Here is a 12,077-nt window from a genome sequence, read left to right as displayed (position 1 = left end):
GGTGAAGAGGGTGGCTCGTCTCTCTGAAGGATTAAAAACAAGACCTTCCAAAAGGCGAATGAACTCTTTTTCTGGGTCAACGGCCAACTAGCACCGTGTATATTTGTGTGTGTGTATATGTGTATTGGGGTAGAGAGGGCTCCCGTAAGCCGTGGTGAAGGTAACCTTTCTAGGAGAAGCAAATCTCTGATTTAAAAAACCATAAAGCGGAAGACCAGTACCCGCATTAAGCTGGTCTGCAGTTTAATTTGTTGCTGGCTATCTTGCTCTTGCTTGTTGCTGGACCTCAACATTTTGAACCGAGAGAGAGACTTAGCTGTCGTACAAAGCTAAGACTCTGTAACATCATATTTGTATAGATACTCCCTCAGACATTTGGGCTCATGGATTTTAAATGTATGAGGGAGTGGCACTCGTCAGACAAGACGTTGCAATCATCATCATGTATGTATGTATGTATTTGTTTAAGTTGTATTTTTTTTTGGATATGTGTATATATTTATGCATGCGTGTGTGTATGTTTGTATATGTATGTTTATATATGTATATTTTTTTTGGATATGTGTATATATTTATGCATGCGTGTGTGTATGTTTGTATATGTATGTTTATATATGTATATATATGTGTGTGTTATTGTATATGTATACATATATGTATATATATGTATATGCGTGTGTGCATGTATGTACATGTATGTGTGCATTTGTGTGTCTGTATGTATGCATATGTATGCGTATTTGTGTATATATATATGTATATGTATATGTGTATATATGTATATATAGGTTTTTAATTTTTTTTTAACTTTTTAATTTTCAATTTTCAATTTTTAATTTATTTATTTTCATTTTTTTTTTAATATGATAGACGCTCCATTTCATAAACTTAGCCATTTATTTCTTTCTCTGACTCGTGTTTCTTAATTTCATTCTGGGACTTTCAGGTGCATATTTAAGTTGACCTAATTATTAACGCTAACTTTCACGCTTTTTGTCTGGGTCAGTTTGACCTTGCTTTTCAAATTTAAACTTTCACGGTTTTTTTTTTTTAACCTTTATTTACTTGATTCCTCCGGCTTTGCCAGACGTGTTTTAAATATTCTATCCAGTGCTTTTTCTGTGCACATTTGAACTTTTCTTTTAATGAATTGGAACTCATTCCATTTGTGATTTTTTCCAAGGAATTCTGCCTTTTGGATCATTTTTGATCATTTGGAACTTACCTGTTGGATTGGAAATTTTTAATTCGACCGTGTTTGGATTTTACCATTCTCGGACTTTTTAACCTTCACCGGACTATCAATTCATGTGAAATCTTTTTATCATTTTTCTTTTACCTCCTCTTCCCCTTACCTCACCCTTTTTTAACAAAGTAAGATCTGTGACTTACTTGTAGTTTCATTAAATACTTTTACATGCAAAATCCGATCCCGCATTTTGGTAATTCCTGCCCTCTGATGAGAAGGAGAGTATTTCTTCGAAACTCCGCGGATTAAGGACTATCCACTTATCTTGTGCTTCCTTTTTAAAATTAAATATGTTTTTAACTCTTTTTCAAGATGTCTTTTAAATTGTTTTATTAATCATTTGTTCATATATATATATATATATATATATATATATATATATATATGTGTGTGTGTGTGTATATATATATATATATATATACGATTAGTTTTTTTGGAAAATGAAATCCAGCGGAGTGCTGAATTAAAAGGAAAATCCGAAATGTAAGAGGGTATTTATATATTTTGTGTACAGCAAGTTGTTAGATGAGACAAGTCATTGGTACCGTCGGTTTCAAGCCCGATAATAAGGACCGGTTAAGATATCCTTATCAAGCTCTCTTCACGTGACGAATATTGGCTGTAGAGAGCTTGATAAGCGTATCTCAAACGGTCTTTATTATCGGGCTTGAAACCGACGGTACCGATGACTTGTCTCATCTAGCAACTTCCTGCACACAAAATACAATATATATATATATATATATATATATATATATATATATATATGTGTGTGTGTGTGTGTGCGTGTGTGTGTGTGAGAGCCTGTTGCAGTTTCAAGTCTTCACCGGTCTTACGATATGTATCAGACTGAAAGATGTAAGACGAATATATTCTAATGCATGACGTTATATCGGTATTATATGAAGAGATATACTTAATTAAACATATTATATTATGCTGGCACGATTAAAGATGTCCCCTCTTAAGTTTTACTTTATTTTACACCAGTCGTTCTTTTCTTCAAATAACAGAAAAGTTTCACGTTCTTTAAAAAATCCAACGTTTGTAGATTTTGAGTCTTTAATAATACAAATTAATATTTTAATCGGATTTCATTTTATGGATTTAAGCTACTCATCACGGTTTGTATTTTTATCTTTCAACTTCTCATTTATGCTATGAAGGATTTTTCGTTTATACACCAAGGTATACCCGATAACCTATGCTATTGTTACATGCTTGGTTTCGGAAAAATGCAAGGTGGCGATTGTCAGTGTTTGTAGAAATATTTCGAGAAGTAAAACGAATTTTTGCAAAACTAGAATAGTGTAAAATGTAGAATTTTTACATAAACTGAATAGGTAATAAATTTTTGGAAAAAGCAATTCCAATTCAAATACGTGATAATATATCATATGATGTGATTCATATGATATGTATTTATGACTTCATTATAAAGTGAAACGATATTTTATATACAAGTAGATTTTAGTCACTTGGTTGTTAGTGTTTTACAGGGGGAGACGAGTTAGCGACCGGTCGTAAAACCTCGGAACCCCGAGAATAATCTCGGGGCAATGTCGAAAGAACTTAGGAAAAATATTATGGGAATAAAAATACATTCGATACTTCTGGTCATTCATTAAGATGCCTCTTAAATTTCAGCTTCCAAGATGTGTCAAAACAAGATACAAGGTGTGATGAAGTATGTTTTCCGTATAAGCTATATGTAAAATTCCACAGATCTGGGTTAAATCCCATTTGTGTGGTTCGTGTTGTTATGTTTACTGTTAAAGTCATGTTATATACGCATCAACTCTATCACAAAATAGAGAAAGATTCTGGACAAGACGATCACAAATATTAAAGATTCTCGCATATATGAACCCGGATATACAGCCGCAATAAACTGTAGATAAACCTAACAGAACATTACTTTACAATCAATAGAGAATCTGTATTAAACATATACGCGTTACGCTCATTCACTAACCACGTAGATGTATGGACGTTAGACGACACAAGTAAACGATTATACACTTGTTATATAGAAAACTCTATAAGATATTTTATTTTTATAATGTACTTTATGGTAAATTCTCTAGTACTAAAGATATTAGTATCTGTGACAGCTTAGATAAATCAATACTTCATAAAAAGCTACTATAATTTAACGGACATATTACGCATTGACGCCTAAATGTTATTAATGAGATTTTTAAAAATTTCCATTATAAATGGGACCAATCTACATGTTAATTGCCCAAAAAACAATGTATTATGGAAAAAGTATTACTGTTAATTACTAAAATACAGAATATACAATATCTAATGGATATATTATGCATTACTTCCTGAATTTAAAAGCTAGATTTCAATCGGAATCAAATAGTACGTAAAAGGAAACGCGAGACCGGATAATAGCAGGTGGAGAATTTATTATCTTAATAAAAAATTGTGAAAAATTAATTTACAGATTATCAGAATTTATTTGAAATGAATGCTTAATTAGTTTACTTCAGTTTATTTGAAGTAATCAAGAGGCTCTCTTCTAGAGCTAGAACTTGATTTTATGAAGATTTAAAATTATATCATAGGGAACTCCTCAGGATAGATCCTTATAACTGCTATATGTATTTCGCTACAGTTCTCGATTGATTGCATCTAAGTTCTATGGTTCTCGATTGATTGCATTTAAGTATACTTAAAAGATTTCAATAAGGCTAAATACTCCTACAGCAACAGGTATAGTGTTTAGATATTTAAACGACATCATTTTTTAAGATGATTCTGATATTTTCTGATATTTTGCTATCTTTTCTTATTTGGCGTTCTTTTAGGCCATAGACATTTGGAATGCTCACATCAATGTTGCGTGTCATCTTTACAGGTTTGTTCCATATCAAAATGTCTGACTCGATGGCGTTGTCTGTGTATCTACGCACTTGTACGTATTTAACATATAAGACTGTCACCTTTCCCTTTGATGTTATCGGTGAAGGTTCATCTTTCCAGATGTTCGACAATCTGTCAGGAAAGTTTCTTAGATGGAAGTTTCTCTTAAGTAAGAAGTAATTTACTTGCTCTTAAATATTAATTACTCAGCTGAATAAATAATTAATTAAATTAAAAATAAAGTTAAATCAACATATTCACTTGAGAAGTTTACTATATCATTTATTTGTTCGCTGTTTGTTTATATTCACGGTAAATATCTTGGGTGTGATTTTCACATAGTTTCTGTCAATGTAACCTGCGACCTTCTGTAGGTGTATATTGTCGAACTTGGATATGTTTCTGTCGAACTCAGGAATTTTAACTAAATTTCGAGCGGAACCCTTTATTTACTTCACGAGGGTAGCATGCTCCTGTTACGCCCGACATGACCGGATCGAGATCCTAAGTAATTTGCCCACATTGAGGATTGAATATCACTTTTTACAATTGATTTTTCCGAGTACTCTAACCACCGCGCCACAGCTCCTTGCGGACAATTCTCGTACAAATTTCAGAAGACTTAAACATATTTTATTTCTAGTTGTAAATATCACTATTTATTACTAATGATTACTATATATATATATACCTTTATAATATATATATATATATATATATATTAATGATTTTACTAATTACTTTAAATATTATTAAATGTTTATTATAATAGGTTAATATATCATATTGTAAATCTCAAAAATTCAGAAACGTCAATGTATCTGTTGTCTGATACGCATAGCTTGCCCTATGTAAAGTATTCTCTTGCAAAAAACATATCCGATAGCCATTAGTCGCCTGCTCTCGCGTAATGAATGAATGCGTAAATGTATGATTTACATGAAATTCTTAAAGATAAACTAAAATGACCGAAAAATGGGCTGTAATGACTTAAATAAATAAAAAAAAAAATTACTTAGAATGACTTTAATGAACTTAAGGATGAATTGATTAACCCTAAGAATGATTTAATGCTTAAAAAATAACTGGAATCCTTCCAAAACAACTATAATGATCTGGAGAATTACTTGAATGGGTTTGAGACTGACTGGTTGTAAAGTGGGTGATCATTTTACATTAAATTAATAAAGAAAAGTCATCCCCATCTTATATCACAATAAGTACAGTATGTAGAAAGAACGGATACTACACTTTGATCTTGGCCAAAAGGCCAAGAAAAGGGTATTTATTTGCTGCCCCGACACAGCAAATTAGGCACAAGGCCGATTTTTAATGTGAATAATGATAGGGAAAATGGGGACCAATTCCCCGGGGAGTAGGGGAGCTGGATAGTGACAATTGGTATGAAGGGTTGCACCTACATTGACCAAGGTCTTATATGTCGGGTTGCCCCCACATATGGTATTTGCTTGCGGTATCTGCTGGAATAGATACTACACTTTTATCTTTGCCAAAAGGCCATCAACAGGGTATTTAGTTGCTCCTCCACCGAGCGAATAAGGCACAAGACCGATTTTAAATGAAAGGAGTGAAGGGGAAATGGGAACCAACTCACCGGGGTGTAGGGCAGCTGGTTAGTGACAATTGATATGAAGGGTTTCCCCTACATTGACCAAGGTCTTTATGTGGGGTTGGTATTTATTTGTTCCCCCACCGAGCAAATTAGGCACAAGGCAGAGTTTTAATGTGAGGAGTGAAGGGGAAATGGGGAACAGCTCCCCGGGGAGTATGGGAGCTGGATAGTGATAATTGGTATGAAGGATTGCCCCTACATCGACCAAGGTCTTATATGTGGGGTTTACCCCACATATGGTTTTTATTGGCAGTATCTGCCGGAACAGATACTACACTTTGTTACGGTCAAAAATAATAATCAATACATAGAAATATATGTATATTGTGCATTATTTTACTTTCACACAAAACAAATGCATTTTACGGAATATATATATATATATATATATATATATATATATATATTTATATATATATATATATGTACGAGATGCAAAAAATAAGTTTCCAGACTTTTAGTGTATACATATTTAGTGATAGTACACACATGGAACTTTAGCCCTCCCTCTAGAAGTAATCTCCTCCTTCTGCAATGCACTTTTGTAATGTTCCAACAACTTCTGGAAGGATACTCTAAAGTTCGCTTTTGTCAGCATGTAAATGATATTTCATATTCTTTTATAATCTCAAATCTCATACTTACACCCTTTAAAGTTTTTCTAAACCTTATTCTGATTTACCTCTGCACTCCATGTTTAAAAAGGAAGTGTCCTCTATAGTATCAGATCTGACCGAATGGTTAATTGTAGGCATAGATCAATTCATACCATCTAAAAAATTCCAAGAAAAACCTAACAGCCAGCCATGGTTCTCCCCAGAATGTGCTGCTGCTATCGCGCACAGAAATCACTTTCTTCCATAGCTACCAACGTAATAGATGCACTGCGACTAAAGCTGCTTTCAGGACTGTCAGCAACCACTGTAAAAGAGTAATAAAAATGCAAGAGAGCTATATGCCTAGTCTGTTAAATCCAAAGTAGCTGATCAGCGGCTTGGTTCCCACCAGTTTTGGCAAATAACAAATAGGATCCTGAACAGAAGTGTGCGTTCTATCCCAACCATTATCAATGGACCAGTGGTCATCCCGTCAGCGTCAGACAAGGCCAAACTATTTGCAAAGAACTTTGCAGCTAATTCTACCCTATGCGACGAAGGCAATCAACTCCCCATATTTCCTCCTATAACACAGAACAAGCTAGGTAACATACAAATATCCGTGCATGAGGTCGCCAAGCTAATCAAGAACCTAGATTCCAGTAAAGCAACTGGCCCTGATTGCATCCCAATTATAGCGTTAAAAAAGCTTAAACCAGAACTTGCTCCCATACTTACGAAACTATTTAAGCGCTGTCTTAAGGAGAAGTGCATTCCGACTCCCTGGAAGACCTCATCAGTTTGCCCTGTATTTAAGAATTTAGGTGATAAGTCATCTCCCTCTCAGTACAGACTTATAAGTCTCCTGTGTGTTATGAGTAAGTTGCTGGAATCCATATTAAATAGAGAAATAGTCAACCACCTAATCAGGAATAACCTTCTTAGTGACAGACAATATGGTTTCCGCTCTGCAAGATCTACCGCAGATGTGCTGACGGTTACATCCCACAGGATTAGTGAATCTCTTGACAAAGGCTTCCTTTCTAGGGAAATTGCTCTTGACATATCAAAGGCCTTCGACAAGGTATGGCATAAGGGTCTACTTCACAAGATTTCCAGCAACGGTATAACTGGAAATGTTTTCTCAATTATTAAATCATTTCTCTCCGATAGGCTCATAAGAGTAGTGGTAGATGGACAAAAATCGGAGGCCTGCAATATAAATGCTGGAGCCCCTCAGGGGTCAAGCCTAGGCCCAATTCTCTTCCCGATCTACATCAATGACCTCCCTAAACACATACTTAAATCATTCGTTGACATCTATGCTAATGACACGACCATCTACGGCAACACATCAAAGGCTGTAAATGACAAAGTTCTCTCTGATTCTCTCTCCTCTGATCCCGAGCGCGTGGTTCAGTGGGGGGAGATATGGCTGGTTACTTTTAATGCATCCAAAACCAAACTCTTATCCTTACATCCGATCCCCATCTGGCATCAATTGTGATGGATGGCTATCATTTGGGTGAGGCCCCTTGTTTTGACAAGCTTCTGGGTTTGACCTTTACTCCTGATCTGAAATGTAACACGTACATCAAGTCTGTTGCGAAGGTCGCTGGAAAGATGGTGGGATCCTTCTACCGCTCCAGAAGATATCTCACTACTGATGCAATTCTCTATCTATATAAAAGCCAAGTACGTCCAAGGATGGAATACTGTTGCCATATCTGGGCAGGAGCTGCTAAAAACAGCCTATCCTGCTTGACAGAGTACAAAATAGACTTCGTGGCTTAGTGGGGGAAGCCCTTTTCTCTACCCTGCAACCCCTCTCCCACAGAAGAGACGTTGCGAGCCTATCCTTGTTTTATCGTTATTTCCATGGGAGGTGCTCGTCTGAACTCCAATCTCTGGTCCCCCCTATCCAATCTTTCACGAAAAACACCCATCTAGCTGAATCCACTGTGAAAAATTTCCCCCACTCTATACCTGTGCCTAAATCAAAACGCGGATTCCATGAACAAAGCTTCTTTCTTAGAACTGCACGCCTGTGGAACTCTATTCCGTCTGCCTGCTTCCCACCGGACTACAACTTGGATGTCTTCAAGTCCAATGTTAACAAATTCCTAATGAACCGCCTCCTCAAGTAAACACTTCATCAAATCTCCACACTAACGTAATGTACTTGCAATAACCCTTATCCCTGAGTGGCTCCTGGGCCTTGATAAGTGGTGATCACTGTGTGTAAAAAAAAAAAAAAGGTAATAACCAAATACCATAGGGAGCAACGTTTGGGCATTAGGGAGCAGGAGAGACTGCCTTTATGTCCATCTTTTTCAAAGAGTCTTTGATAAGAATGGAGTTGTGGACTGCATCCTTTAGACAAACTTCGCGCAAATATTTCGTATGTTCGATTTCTCGCAAATAATTTTGTGTACAGTTCTCACATTGACATCAAACTGTGCACTCATTGTCTTTAAAGACACACGATGGTTCTTATAAATGAAATATTTTATTTGTGCAATCAACTCTTGTTTTCTGACTTCCTTACTCCCTTAAACCGCTTATAGTCTCTCACAGTCCTCCTTCTTTCCTCGAATCTTTTATAGCTGAAAATCTCATGCTGGATTTATGTAAAATCGTCTAAAAGCAGTCTAGGGTATTCTATACGTTTCTGTAGCATTTTTACCAAATTAAAAACCAAATTTTATCGCGTATCGTTTTTTTTTAAATTGTCCTCGAGTCCAGATTTCATTTTTAGAATTGACTCGCTGTGACAATCATGCTTTAGTAGCCTGTATTCCAATTACTGCTGTGGAGAGTTATTTGAACCTGATATTACTTAAAAAAAAGAATGATCAATCATCTCATAAGATATATAATATTTAATTGGAATTCATTATTGAGATAAGTATTATTTATTAATTTTATTTTATTGCGGACTATTATCCTCATCTTTATTATATGTTGTTTCCCGACGTTTCGGCCAACTATTCCTCTGGCCTTCTTCTCTATCCACTGTCCTCAACGTCGGGACCAGTGGCGCAGTGGATAAAGATTTTGAATATTTACGGTTCCAGATGAGAATTGCCTGAATATAGCGGTTTCTATCCTACCCAAAGCCGGCCAGAGGCTTAATTGGCCAAAACGTGGTGAAACAACAACAACTATGGATAGCAGTCATTGCCGGGAATGCAGTTAGGAGATTCGGAGTCCCTGTCTCGTCGCGGTTACCACCTGACGAAAGCTAGAGGAATAGTTGGGCGAAACGCCGTGAAACAACATCTAAGAAAGATGAGATTATTCGATTTGTCTTTGTGTCTTTAGTCCACAATAAAATATAATATCTCATAAGATGTATAGCAATAATATACTGAATTCACAAGCGTGTAAACAATTTAAATTCCCGTATAAAAAAAATCTGGAAACTTATTAAACGAACCTAGGAGATTGGAGATTTTATTATTTTACGCTATTTCCGGATAAAATGTGTGTATATTATATAAGCAGAAGGCAGGGTTTTACTGTATCATGAAATACGCATTAATATTGCATTTTAATTCATGTAGATTTCTTATTTATTGTTATAGAACCAATGGTTTATTGACTATAATCCAATATATATAGACATTAAAGAAAGGAATAAACACTGAGAGAAATATTTTCCTAGGATTAATATATATATATTTTTTTAAGATAAGAATATTAAAATTGAATCTAAGTACATTGAAAAAGGCCACCAACCATAGGAGCATAGGACTTATCAGAATTTATGTGAGGACGAATCGGAGTCAACATCAAGGTGGTTTTAGTCAATGCAAAAAAACCCAAAAAAAACAGGAAATCTTGCAATACCCCTTTCTACTGTGAATAGTGACCGTACAATTAAGAAATGAAGGCAGAGATCACACATATTCATCCAGATCGCCCCATGCTATCTGCATGAACCTCGTCTTGTGAAAAGAAATGTTGAAGAGATTCCACAGTGCAAAAACTCTGACATTGCAACACAGGCTGGTATCACTCCCAGAACAGCTGTCAGATATCTTCATATGCTAATCTACTATGTTATAACTGTAAAAAGAAAAACTTTTATTCGCCCTGCTTATATTAAGCAAAGAAAGATTGAACTCGTGATATGGTAGAAAGACCCATGACCCTTTGGCCAATGTTATTTTCTCTGATGAGTGACGATTTACATCATTTCCTGACCGTGGAGGGTATGGTTATGTAGGCTGACTCAGCAAAAGTTTGGCTTAAAAAGACCGCGGCCAATGCTGAAACATCAAGGTTATAGTATGGGGTGCAATTTGAAGCAATATTTAAATAATGAAGAAAGCAATTTGAATAAATAGCTACAAAGTGTAAAACGTATCGACCAGTTTATCTGTATAACAATTGTCCTAATATATGAGCTGAGTCTACTTTTATTTGTAGCTAAATAAAATAATTGGAAAAGTGAAATACAAAACGCAAACTAATAAGTACATATATATATATATATATATATATATATATATATATATATATATATAACTCACAAAACGGCAAAATACCGCTGCTTGTATACTAAGTACATCCTATAGATACTTTACCTCCAAGATGATTGCCTTGTCTCTTTTGCATGACAAACCTTTTTTCTTTTTTTTACTTAAATTCTCTCTCTCCTGATCACTAACAAATCAAACTGCTCTATTTCCTAAGTTGCCACTAAATCTAATCCGTTTCACGTAACTTAGAGGGATCCTTGCTCTCCGCCCTTGACCCTAACAGACTCGTAAATCGATACCCATTAACACCTAAAGATTTCTCAGGCATGCTCCTGATTATAATTCCTAACCCATAACTAAGCTTCTAAATAAATACTTACTAGCCATAGTCCCATACATAGATTTAAAGTAATCTATAATGAATAGCAACCTTTAATATCTGTTTGTTAAGAGATAGTATTGCAATAATTATTACACAAACTAAACCGGTACTCATTGAAATACAAACTTCTGGATATTAAGAGAAAGGCGAAGCCATCCTTCTTCGTTGAAGTCTGAAGGCAACTTATTAAATTGTCTAAAATTCCATGCATTCGTATACAATGAAACATGCTACTTATCTATCCATCTATATTTAACTATACTTACAGAATACGCAATAACCTATATCTATCAGGTATAACGGTACTCCATATCAAATGTTCTCTTGTATCTATACTGAGCATATATCTGATCTTTCAGTCATATTAAATATTCAGTTTGGGCACCAAATCATAATTTCTAATAGTAAGTAAATCATACTTTAACACTTTATCCTAATGCTAAACTTACTAAACCATATCTAACCATACATTCCTAAACTTACAAAACTATATCTAACCATGCATTAACTCGTCTCTCTCAATCCAATGCTGTTGCAAATTTAGTTGCTTCCACTGCATGAATTTTTACCTATACCGTCTCCCAGTAAAAATAAAAATGGAAAGCATAGTAATGTCATTTTTGTTTAACCACGTTTGAGAAGTGAAATTTTCTGTAGATGTTAACGTAAATACCCGATTTTTTCAAGAGATATTACCCTTGATTACCAATTAATATTAACCACCCATGCGGGGTCGCAGAAATACCTGGATTAGGTCCCAGGCGCGGGGCGAACCCTCTCAGAGTTGATGGATCTGTAGATCTTCCCAGGTCATCCGTCTAGGAGAAGGAAAATCTGAAGCTAAACCTAAGGG

At 35.2% G+C, this 12,077-nt stretch overlaps 1 non-coding gene across 1 annotated transcript; it reads right to left on the bottom strand.

Annotated features, from left to right (window-relative positions):
• Nucleotides 1-5,208: 5,208 nt before the first annotated feature.
• On the bottom strand, nt 5,209-5,409 carry LOC145278482 (U2 spliceosomal RNA). Its single transcript, XR_013868369.1, has one exon. It is a non-coding gene; the product is annotated as a U2 spliceosomal RNA (small nuclear RNA).
• Nucleotides 5,410-12,077: the final 6,668 nt, after the last annotated feature.

Source organism: Euprymna scolopes, chromosome 6 (genome assembly GCF_053919585.1).
Source record: "Euprymna scolopes isolate OS-2025 chromosome 6, ASM5391958v1, whole genome shotgun sequence".
NCBI classification, from domain to species: Eukaryota; Metazoa; Mollusca; class Cephalopoda; order Sepiida; family Sepiolidae; genus Euprymna; species Euprymna scolopes.
This window is presented reverse-complemented; position numbering and strand designations above follow the sequence as displayed.